Source organism: Pseudophryne corroboree, chromosome 10 (genome assembly GCF_028390025.1).
Source record: "Pseudophryne corroboree isolate aPseCor3 chromosome 10, aPseCor3.hap2, whole genome shotgun sequence".
NCBI classification, from domain to species: Eukaryota; Metazoa; Chordata; class Amphibia; order Anura; family Myobatrachidae; genus Pseudophryne; species Pseudophryne corroboree.
The window spans coordinates 255,143,883-255,156,846 of record NC_086453.1 but is presented as its reverse complement, the minus strand read 5'-3'; positions in this window follow the sequence as shown (position 1 = coordinate 255,156,846).

Below are 12,964 nucleotides of genomic sequence, written 5' to 3'. Positions count from 1 at the left end.
CCATCCTGCGTGACACTGCAGTGCCACTCCTAGATGGGCCAGGTGTTTGTGTCGGCCACTAGGGTCGCTTAGCTTACTCACACAGCTACCTCATTGCGCCTCTTTTTTTCTTTGCGTCATGTGCTGTTTGGGGAGTGTTTTTTGGAAGGGCCATCCTGCGTGACACTGCAGTGCCACTCCTAGATGGGCCCGGTGTTTGTGTCGGCCACTAGGGTCGCTTAGCTTAGTCATCCAGCGACCTCGGTGCAAATTTTTGGACTAAAAATAATATTGTGAGGTGTGAGGTGTTCAGAATAGACTGAAAATGAGTGGAAATTATGGTTTTTGAGGTTAATAATACTTTGGGATCAAAATGACCCCCAAATTCTATGATTTAAGCTGTTTTTTAGGGTTTTTTGAAAAAAAACACCCGAATCCAAAACACACCCGAATCCGACAAAAAAAATTCGGTGAGGTTTTGCCAAAACGCGGTCGAACCCAAAACACGGCCGCGGAACCGAACCCAAAACCAAAACACAAAACCCGAAAAATTTCAAGTGCACATCTCTACTTTTAATACACTATATACAGCAGAACTGTAAACAACAGACAGGATATAATTGCACTGATCCCAGATATAAATCTCTCACCCTCCAATGGAATTGCGTTTTTTTGGAAGAGAGAAGACTGTTTTCAGCAGCAAAACTCCAAATGTAAAACGTCCAGTTTGGACGACATGGACGTTTTACATCTGGAGTTTTGCTGCTGAAAACCGTCTTCTCTCTTCCAAAAAACAAGCCTGTGCGGTGGTGCCGTGTTGCTAGACCGGGACCCTTATTGCTTTATTAAGCAATTGCCCACCGCAATTCCATTGGAGGGTGAGAGATTTATATCTGGGATCAGTGCAATTATATCCAGTCTGTTGTTCACAGTTCTGCTGTATATATTGTGTATTAAAACTGTGTTTTGTTTTGTTTTATCCTGAAACACCTAGTCAGTTTTTTTTTAAATATACACTGCTCCAAAAAATAAAGGGAACACTTAAACAACACAATGTAACTCCAAGTCAATCACACTTCTGTGACATCAAACTGTCCACTTAGGAAGCAACACTGATTGACAATCAATTTCACATGCTTTTGTGCAAATAGAATAGACAACAGGTGGAAATTATAGACAATTAGCAAGACACCCCCAATAAAAGAGTTGTGGTGTACAACAGACCACTTCTCAGCTCCTATGCTTTCTGGCTGACGTTTTGGTCACTTTTGATAGCTGGCGGTGCAACTAGTGGTAGCATGAGATGGAGTCTACAACCCACACAAGTGGCTCAGGTAGTGCAGCTCATCCAGGATGGCACATCAATGTGAGCTGTGGCAAGAAGGTTTGCGGTGTCTGTCAGCGTAGTGTCCAGAGCATGGAGGCGCTACCAGGAGACAGGCCAGTACATCAGGAGACGTGGAGGAGGCCGTAGGAGGGCAACAACCCAGCAGCAGGACCGCTACCTCCGCCTTTGTGCAAGGAGGAACAGGAGTAGCACTGCCAGAGCCCTGTAAAATGACCTCCAGCAAGCCACAAATGTGCATGTGTCTACTCAAACGATCAGAAACAGACTCCATGAGGGTGGTATGAGGGCCCGACGTCCACAGGTGGGGGTTGTGCTTACAGCCCAACACCGTGCAGGACGTTTGGCATTTGCCAGAGAACACCAAGATTGGCAAATTCGCCACTGGCGCCCTGTGCTCTTCACAGATGAAAGCAGGTTCTCACTGAGCACATGTGACAGAGTCTGGAGACGCCAAGGAGAACGTTCTGCTGCCTGCAACATCCTCCAGCATGACCGGTTTGGCAGTGGGTCAGTAATGGTGTGGGGTGGCATTCTTTGGGGAGCCGCACAGCCCTCCATGTGCTCGCCAGAGGTAGCCTGACTGCCATTAGGTACCGAGATGAGATCCTCAGACCCCTTGTGAGACCATATGCTGGTGCGGTTGGCCCTGGGTTCCTCCTAATGCAAGACAATGCTAGACCTCATGTGGCTGAAGTTTGTCAGCAGTTCCTGCAAGATGAAGGCATTGATGCTATGGACTGGCCCGCCCGTTCCCCAGACCTGAATCCAATTGAGCACATCTGGGACATCATGTCTCGCTCCATCCACCAACGCCACGTTGCACCACAGACTGTCCAGGAGTTGGCGGATGCTTTAGTCCAGGTCTGGGAGGAGATCCCTCAGGAGACCATCCGCCACCTCATCAGGAGCATGCCCAGGCGTTATAGGGAGGTCATACAGGCACGTGGAGGCCACACACACTACTGAGCCTCATTTTGACTTGTTTTAAGGACATTACATCAAAGTTGGATCAGCCTGTAGTGTGTTTTTCCACTTTAATTTTGAGTGTGACTCCAAATCCAGACCTCCATGGGTTAATAAATTTGATTTCCATTGATAATTTTTGTGTGATTTTGTTGTCGGCACATTCAACTATGTAAAGAACAAAGTATTTAATAAGAATGTTTCATTCATTCAGATCTAGGATGTTTTGTTTAAGTGTTCCCTTTATTTTCTCTTACGTCCTAGAGGATGCTGGGGACTCCGTAAGGACCATGGGGTATAGACGGCTCCGCAGGAGACATGGGCACTGTAAAGCTTTAGAATGGGTGTGCACTGGCTCCTCCCTCTATGCCCCTCCTCCAGACCTCAGTTAGTTCCTGTGCCCAGTGGAGACTGGATGCACTGCAGGGGAGCTCTCCTGAGTTTCTCTGAAAAAGCTTTTGTTAGGTTTATTATTTTCAGGGAGCACTGCTGGCAACAGGCTCCCTGCATCGTGGGACTGAGGGGAGAAAAGCAGACCTACTTAAATGATAGGCTCTGCTTCTTAGGCTACTGGACACTATTAGCTCCAGAGGGAGTCGGAACGCAGGTCTCATCCTCGCAGTTCGTCCCGGAGCTGCGCCGCCGTCCTCCTCACAGAGCCGGAAGATAGAAGCCGGGTGAGTATAAGAAGAAAGAAGACTTCAGATCTTCATGAGGTAACGCGCAGTGGTAACGCTGCGCGCCATTGCTCCCAGCTCACACACACAGGCACCACAGTAAGGGTGCACGGCGCAGGGGGGGCGCCCTGGGCAGCATAAATATACCTTAGATAAGACTGGCATAGTACATATATATACTGTAGTAGGTTATATAAGTCCAAATCCCCCGCCAGTATAAAGATTTAGAGCGGGACCGAAGCCCGCCGTCGGGGGGGCGGAGCTTGATCCTCCAGCACTAACCAGCGCCATTTTCTCCACAGCATGTTGCAGAGAAGTGGCCCCGGACTCTCCCCTGCTGCTAGCTAGTACAGAGGGCCAAAACGAGGGGGGGGCACATTATTTGGTGCAAAAATGTGGTGTTTTTACACATATATATATATATATATAAAAAGCGCTGACAGGCTGGGATTTTTGTCTCAGTGTACAGTGGCGCTGGGTGTGTGCTGGCATACTCTCTATCTCTCCTAAGGGCCTTATTGTGGTCAGTCCCCATAATATTAGTTATCCCAGTGTGTGTGGGGGTGTCAGTACGTGTGTGTCGACATGTCTGAGGTGGAAGGCTCATCTATGGAGGAGGCAGAGCAGATGATTGTGGTGTCTCCGTCGGCGCCGCCGACACCTGATTGGATGAATATGTGGAATGTTTTAAATGCTAATGTGACTTTACACAAAAGATTGGACAAAGTGGAGTCCAAGGAAAAAGCAGGGAGTCACAGGGCGCTTCGGGTTCTCAGAAACGTCCCCTTTCACAGGTAGTAGACACTGATACCGACACGGATTCCGACTCCAGTGTCGACGATGATGATGATAAGTGGCACTCAAGGGTGGCCAAGAGTAGTCAATATATGATTTTTGCAATAAAAGATGTTTTGCATATCACTAAGGACCCCTCTGTCCAGTGGCGTAACTAGAAATTTTTCTCCCCCAAGCCAAAAAATTCTTTGGCGCCCCCCCCCCCCCGCCGCATAATTGGGAGCAAGAAAGGGATAAATATGCGCGCGCCGAAGGCGCGCGCTGCAAAAAAGGGGGCGTGGTTTTGTTGGAATGGGCGTGGTTTCTCATAAAGGGGCGTGGTATTGCAGGAAAAGACTACCTTATACCCCAGTTTTGCAACCTGCACGCCCAGACGTTAGCCACCACAGGAAAGAAAAATAATCCTGATTCATGCCCCTTACATTATTTGTCATTTTTCCTCCTTATAGTAATGCCCAGTATACATTATGCCACATAATGCAATGGCCCTTAGACATTATTCCACACACAATAATGCACATGACACATTATGCCACACACCATAATGCCCCCGACACATTATGCCACACACCGTAATGCCTGTGACACATTATGCCACACACCGTAATGCCTGTGACACATTATGCCACACACCGTAATGCCCCCGACACATTATGACAGGAATCGCAATGCCCGTTATACATTATGCTACACACTGCAATGCCCCTGATACATTATAGCACATACAATGCCTGTGACACATTATGACACACACCGCAATGACCTTGAGACATTATACCACAATGCCCGTGATATAGTATACCATACACCGTAATGCCTGTGACACATACCGCAATGCCATGCCCGTTATACCCTATGCCACACACCGCAATGCCCGTTATGTATTATGCCACACTGCAATGACCCTGAGACATTATACCACATACCACAATGCCCGTGATATAGTATACCACACACCGTAATGCCTGACACATTATGACACACACCGCAATGTCCGTGGTACATTATGCCACACACTGCAATGACCCTGAGACATTATACCACATATCACAATGCCCGCGATATAGTATACCACACACCGTAATGCCTGTGACACATTATGACACACACCGCAATGTCCGTGATACATTATGCCACACACCGTAATGCCCATTACACATTAAGTCCTACAGTAAGGCTTCTAATTACTTTTCAATTACCTTCTCGTTGTCAGGGGTTTCATGCACTGGGTGTCATGCTCGTTGCCAGGTGTTTCATGCACTGGGTTCCATGCTCGTTGTCAGGTGTTTCATGCACTGGGTGTCATGCTCGTTGCTAGGAGGTAGTCCTTGTTGCTAGGGCTGTGCTCCCAGTGCCACATATGACCCCAGTGCCAGATATTCCCCCACGGTGCCAGGTACTCACATGCCCCCGGTGCCAAATATAGCCCCCCCCCATGTGCCAGGTACACATATTCCCCCCCCCCCAGTGCCACATATGCCCCCAGTGCCAGATATTCCCCCCCAGTGCCACATATGCCCCCAGTGCCAGATATTCCCCCCCAGTGCCACATATGCCCCCAGTGCCAGATATTCCCCCCGTGCCAGATATGCCGCCAGTGCCATATATTCCCCCCAAGTGCCACATATGCCCCCAGTGCCAGATATTCCCCCCAGTGCCAGATATCCCCCCTAGTGCCAGACATCCCCCCCCAGTGCCAGACATCCCCCCCCCAGTGCCATATATGCCCCAGTGCCAGACATCCCCCCCCCAGTGCCAGATATCCCCCCTAGTGCCAGACATCTCCCCCCCAGTGCCATATATGCCCCAGTGCCAGACATCCCCCCCAGTGCCAGATATCCCCCCTAGTGCCAGACATCCCCCCCCCCGTGCCATATATGCCCCAGTGCCAGACATCCCCCCCCCAGTGCCATATATGCCCCAGTGCCAGACATCCCCCCCCAGTGCCAGATATCCCCCCCAGTGCCAGACATCCCCCCCCCCCAGTGCTATATATGCCCCAGTGCCAGATATCCCCCCTAGTGCCAGACATCTCCCCCCCAGTGCCATATATGCCCCAGTGCCAGACATCCCCCCCCCAGTGCCAGATATCCCCCCCAGTGCCAGACATCCCCCCCCCAGTGCCATATATGCCCCAGTGCCAGACATCCCCCCCCAGTGCCATATATGCCCCAGTGCCAGACATCCCCCCCCAGTGCCAGATATCCCCCCCAGTGCCAGACATCCCCCCCCAGTGCCAGATATCCCCCCCCAGTGCCATATATGCCCCAGTGCCAGACATCCCCCCCAGTGCCAGATATCCCCCCCAGTGCCAGACATCCCCCCCCCCAGTGCCATATATGCCCCAGTGCCAGATATCCCCCCTAGTGCCAGACATCTCCCCCCCAGTGCCATATATGCCCCAGTGCCAGATATCCCCCCCAGTGCCAGACATCCCCCCCCAGTGCCAGATATCCCCCCCCCAGTGCCATATATGCCCCAGTGCCAGATATCCCCCCTAGTGCCAGACATCTCCCCCCCAGTGCCATATATGCCCCAGTGCCAGACATCCCCCCCCCCAGTGCCAGATATTCCCCCCAGTGCCGCCGTCGCCGCCGCCGCCGCTTATTGGAGGGACACGGAGGGCACAGATCGCCTCTCCTGTGTCCCTCCTGCTGCATCATCTCCGGCGGCCGCGGGTCTAATAGGGGGAAGTGCCGTCCGTGAGCCAATTAGAGCTCACGGACGGCACTTCCCCCTATTAGACCCGCGGCCGCCGGAGATGATGCAGGAGGGACACAGGAGAGGCACACGCTGTGCCGTCCGTGTCCCTCCAACAAGCGGCGGCGGGAAGGAGAAAGCAGACTGACATGCGGGCGCTCGTCCGCATGTCAGTCTGCTGTAATCAGTGGCGCCCCCGCAGCCCCTCGCCCCCAAGCCACCGCGAGGACTGCGGGGGCAGTAGTTACGCCACTGCCTCTGTCCCTGACACAAGGGTCTGCATGTTTAAGGAAAAGAAACCTGTGGTAACTTTTCCCCCATCTCACGAGCTAAACGCCCTGTTAGAAAAAGCTTGGTAGACTCCAGATAAGAAACTGCAGATTCCCAAGAGAATTATTATGGCGTAACCTTTCCACTCCCGGGACAGGTTACGGTGGGAATCCTCACCCACGGTGGACAAGGCTTTAACGCGCTTGTCAAAAAAGGTGGCGCTACCATCCCCTGATACGGCAGCCCTCAAGGATCCTGCTGATCGCAGACAGGAAACTGCCTTAAAATCAATTTATACACATACGTGTGCCCTACTAAGGCCGGAAGTAGCGTCGGGGTGGGGGGGGGGGGGGGGGTAGCGCAGTTGCAGCGTGGGCAGATACCTTGTCATCTGACATTGACACCCTAGTTAAAGATACCATTTTGTTGACCTTGGGTCACATTAAAGACGCAGCGTTGTATATGAGAGAAGCTGCGAGAGATATTGGGCTGTTGGGTTCAAGAGCCAAATCCATGGCAATTTCTGCTAGACGGTCCCTGTGGACCCGCCAATGGACGGGTGATGCTGATTCAAAAAGATATATTGAGACTTTGACTTACAAAGGTGAAGTTTTATTTGGGGAGGGCATCGCGGATCTGGTTACCTCAGCTATTGCGGGTAAATCTTTTTTGCCTTATGTTCCCCACAGCAAAAGAAAACACCTCAATATCAGATGTAGTCCTTTCGGTCGCATAAGTTCAGAAAGGGTCGGGGCTCTTCCTTCCTCGCCAGAGGTGGAGGTTGAGGGAAAAGAATGCCTGCTACGGCTAGTTCCCAGGGACAAAAGTCCTCCCCGACCTCTACAAAATCCACTACATGACGCTGGGGCTCCGCTGAGGGAGTCCGCGCCGGTGGGGGCACGTCTTCGACTCTTCAGCCAAGTCTGGGTTCAGTCGGACTTGGATCCTTGGGCGGTAGAAATTGTATTCCAGGGATGCAAACTAGAATTCGAAGATGTGCCTCCTCACCGATTTTTCAAATCAGTCTTGCCAGTTTCCTCCCCAGTGAGGGAAACAGTGGCAGCTGCCATACAGAAACTGTATTATCAGTAAGCGATTGTCACGGTTCCCCTTCTACAACAGGGGAAGGGTATTCAAGCCTTTTTGTGGTCCCGAAACCGGATGGCTCAGTCAGGCCCATTGTGACTCTAAAATCCCTGAACCTATATCTGAAAAGGTTCAAATTCAAGATGGAATCTCTCCGGGCAGTGATCGCCAGCCTGGAAAGGGGGGGGTTTTATGGTGTCACTAGACATAAAGGATGCATACCTTCATGTCCCCATTTACCCTCCTCATCAGGCGTACCTGAGATTCGCTGTACAGTATTGTTATTACCAATTTCAGACGTTGCCGTTTGGGTTTTCCACGGCCCCGACAAGGTAATGGCGGAAATGATGGTGCTCCTGCGCAAGCAAGGCGTCACAATTATCCCATACTTGGACGATCTCCTGATAAAGGCGAGTTCAAGGGAAAAAATTGTTACAAAGCGTATTTCTCTCCCTGAGAATACTACAACAACACAGCTGGATCCTAAATCTACCAAAGTCGCAGTTGATTCCAACAACTCGACTGTCGTTTTTTTTTGGGCATGATTCTGGACACAGAAAAACGAAAGGTCTTTCTCCCAGAGGAAAAAGCCCAAGTACTCCAGAACATGGTCAGAGACCTGTTAAAGCCAAAAAGAGTGTCAGTTCATCAATGCACTCATGTATTAGGTAAGAGGTGGCGGCCTAAGAGGCCATTCCACATGGACTTTTCAGTGGGAACTTCTGTACAAGTGGTCAGGGTCCCACCTGCACATGCATCGGAAGATTGCCCTTTCCCCCCTGGCCAGGGTCTCTCTCCTGTGGTGGCTCCTGGGTGCTCACCTTCTAGAGGGTCGCAGGTTCGGCTTTCAAGATTGGGTTCTTGTGACCACGGACGCGAGCCTCCGAGATTGGGGAGCAGTCACACAGGGAAACAATTTTTAGGGAATATGGTCAAGCCAAGAGGCTTGCCTACACATCATTGTGCTAAAATTGAGGGCCATTTACAACGGACTCAAACAAGCGGAGAATTTTCTTCGCAACCTACCTGTTTTGATCCAGTCAGACGACGTCACGGCCGTGGCGCATGTGAACCGCCAGGGCGGGACAAAAAGCAGAGCAGATATGGCAGAAGCCACCAGGATTCTTCACTGGGCGAAAAATCATGTAAGCGCTCTGTCAGCGGTCTTCATTCCAGAGTGGACAACTGGGAAGCAGACTTCCTCGGCAGACACGATCTCCATCCAGGAGAGTGGGGACTTCATCAGGAAGTCTTTACAGAGGTGACAAGTCATTGGGGACTTCCTCAAATAGACATGATGGCATCACGCCTCAACAGGAAGATTCGGACGTATTGTTCCATGTCGAGGAACCCTCAGGCAGTGACGGTGGACGCCCGGGTGACACCGTGGGTATTTCAGTCGGTCTATGTGTTCCCTCCACTTCCTCTCATGTCAAAAATATTGAGAATCCTAAGACGAACAAGAGTGCAGACGATACTCATTGTTCCAGATTGGCCTCGAAGGGCCTGGTATGCAGATCTTCAGGGACTGCTCTCAGAAGATCCGTGGCCCCTTTCTCTCAGGGAGGACCTTCTACTACAGGGGCCGTGCGTGTTCCAAGAGCATGGCGGTGGAACACCAAATCCTAGCTAAAAAGGGTATTCCAGAGGAGGTAATTCCTACTCTTATTAAAGCTAGAAAAGATGTTACGGCGAAACACTATCACCGTATCTGGAGAAAATATGTGTCTTGGTGTGAAGCCAAGGATGCTCCTACTGAGGATTTCCAACTGGGACGTTTTCTCCATTTTCTACAGACAGGAGTGGATATGGCCTAAAGTTAGGATCAATTAAGGTGCAGATTTCTGCCTTATCCATATTATTGCAGAAGGAATTGGCTTCTCTCACAGAAGTCCAGACTTTGGTAAAAGGAGTGTTGCACATCCAACCCCTTTTTGTGCCCCCAGTGGCACCATGGGACCTTAACGTGGTGTTAAGTTTCCTTGAGTCATACTGGTTTGAACCACTTCATACAGTTGAATTGAAGTTTTCTCACTTGGAAAGTGGTCATGTTATTGGCCTTGGCATCTGCGAGGCGGGTGTCCGAGTTGGCGGCCTTGTCTTTCAAGAGCCCCTATCTGATTTTCCATGCGGATCGAGCAGAGTTGAGGACTCGTCCTTAATTTCTGCCTAAAGTGGTTTCGTCATTTCATATGAATCAACCTATTGTGGTGCCTGTGGCTACGGGATCCTTGGAGAATTCCAAGTCCCTTGATGTAGTCAGGGCCTTAAAGATTTATTTAGCCAGAACAGCTACGGTTAGGAAAACAGATGCACTGTTTGTAACGCGATTCAGCAGGCTTATTCTACGGCTGGATTGCCGGTACCAAATTCAGTAAAGGCCCATTCCACTAGGAAGGTGGGCTCTTCTTGGGCGGATGCCCGTGGCATCTTGGCATTACAGCTTTGCCGAGCAGCTACTTGGTCGGGGTCAAACACTTTTGCTAAGTGTTACAAGTTGATACCCTGGCTGATGAGGACCTCGTGTTTGCTCAGTCGGTGCTGCAGAGTCATCCGCACTCTCCTGCCCGTTCTGGCGCTTTGGTAAAAACCCCATGGTCCTTACGGAGTCCCCAGCGTCCTCTAGGACGTAAGAGAAAATAAGATTTTAAACCTGCCGGTAAATCTTTTTCTCCTAGTCCGTAGAGGATGCTGGGCGCCCGTCCCAGTGCGGAAACATTCTGCAAGGCTTGTATGTAGTTATTGCATACTTAAGGGTTAAGTTACAGTTGAGATCGCCCTCTGGCTGATGCTGTTTTGTTCATACTGTTAACTGGTTATTGTATACCATGTTGTACGGTGTGTATGGTGTGGGCTGGTGTGTATCTCGCCCTTAGATAACAAAATCCTTTTCCTCGTACTGTCAGTCTCCTCTGGGCACAGTCCTAACTGAGGTCTGGAGGAGGGGCATAGAGGGAGGAGCCAGTGCACACCCATTCTAAAGCTTTACAGTGCCCATGTCTCCTGCGGAGCCGTCTATCCCCATGGTCCTTACGGAGTCCCCAGCATCCTCTACGGACTAGGAGAAAAAGATTTACCGGTAGGTTTAAAATCTTATTTTTTTGAGCAGTATATATATATATATATATATATATATATATATATATATATATCTTTGTTATAATGGCGCCTGTTTGCACATATATTTTTTTAATGTATTGTGGTCGTCTAGGGACGGGGTGTTCCCTACAATATGTGACGGCTGCCATTATCACATTAATTGCACACCATAGAATATATTACATTTGTTGCATACTAAAATTTGCGAGTCCAGGGTGTGATGGGAGTGAGATGACATACCTATGCTGGCGCTACCACAATGTTGCAACTGCATTGGCCCCCTTAATTGAATCAACCTTACACCTGGTACACATCAGAATGACCGGCAATCGTGCAGATGGTAGACAGTAGATGATTTAATGAACGATGGAACGATACGTGCTTCATTAGTATGCACGGGCGCACAAATGATATTGTTAGATTGTCACTGCAGCATGGTAAATCTAACAATATTGTATGTCGTGGAGCGTTCAATCTTGCATACATATTAGATCTTGACGATTTGTTGTTCCAATATGATAAATCATATATAGTTCTAATGTGTACCCAACCTTAGTGCTTTTGCAGCCAGACAGATAGCTCAGTTACTTGCAACTCTGTGCAGTAAGCCTTAAGATTGTTACATTTAATACTAAATTGAAATTAATTTGTTTTCTCTTACGTCCTAGAGGATGCTGGGGTTCCATTTAGTACCATGGGGTATAGACTGGTCCCTTGGGAGCCATGGGCACTTTAAGAGTTTAATAGTGTGGGCTGGTTCCTCCCTCTATGCCCCTCCTACCAGACTCAGTTTAGAAATTGTGTCCGAAGGAGCCGATCACAGCTAGGGGAGCTCCTAGGAGTTTTTCTAGTTTTATTATTTTCTGAGTTTAGTTAGGTACAGGCAGGCTGCTGGCAACAGCCTCCCTGCTTCGTGGGACTTAGGAGGGGAGTAGGAACCAACTCTAGAAGTTAATGGTTCTCTATCTCCGCTGACAGGACACTGAGCTCCTGGGGGTGCTGATCGCAAGCCCACGAGGCGACCGCTCACTCCCGCAGCACGGCCGCCACACCCTAACAGAGCCAGAAGAAAGAAGAGTGGTGAGTATGACGCCGACGGCCTGGGAAGTGGGTCGCCGGCGGGAATGGCGGCACAAGGGTGAGAGCACAGCTGTGACAGGCTGCGCTCCGGAAGGCTCAGCGGTACTTGGTGTAAGGCGCTGTGAGGGGCGTCCTGAGCTAGCGCACATACCCTACACTGGTCAAATAGGCTAACGGGCTAATTCCGCTGTTAGCTGCAAGAATACCTCAGGCCAGTATAATCTCATAAGTGCAGGAAGATGCGCCAGTACAGGGGGCGGGACTTCTCCTCAGAGCGGATCCAGCACTCACCAGCGCCATTTTCTCCCTGCAGATCACACAGAAGAGATGCTGACAGGGAGCGCTGCCCTCCACATAACTCCAGCATACCTCTGCGGTACCAGGGTGTTATAGACAGGGGGTGGAGGGGTGTTTTTATATATATATATATATATATATACATATAGAATATGGAAATGCAGGCACTCACTAATGAATTCCAACAGGTAGTTTTTAATGATAACTCACAATGACATATTGACGGTCAATATGTCGGGTTTCCCGACTTGTCGGAATAAATGGGGCCTTAATGAATAGGTCGGAACCCATTCCGACCTAAAACTGTCGGAAACTGCAGTCTGCAGTCTTATATTCAAGTTATTGAATATACCCTTTAAAAAGTAGAACAACAGAGTTATTCAGCTTTACAGGATGTGAGGCGATGGGGCAAGGCTAGGACATAGTGTTTGGTATCCAGATGTGCAGTATTTGTAGATCTTCATTCCGGTAGTTATCTGCAGTTGATTGCATGTTTCTGCATGTAGATATACACAGAAATATAATATTCGCAAACTGTTATGTTACTGTACTCAGGATATTCGGCGGGAACCCAGTGGCGAACACCTGCAAGTACATCTGGACTAAGCATCGCCCACTGATTCAAATCAACATATGACCCCTCACGTCTTGTAAATGATCTGACCTATGA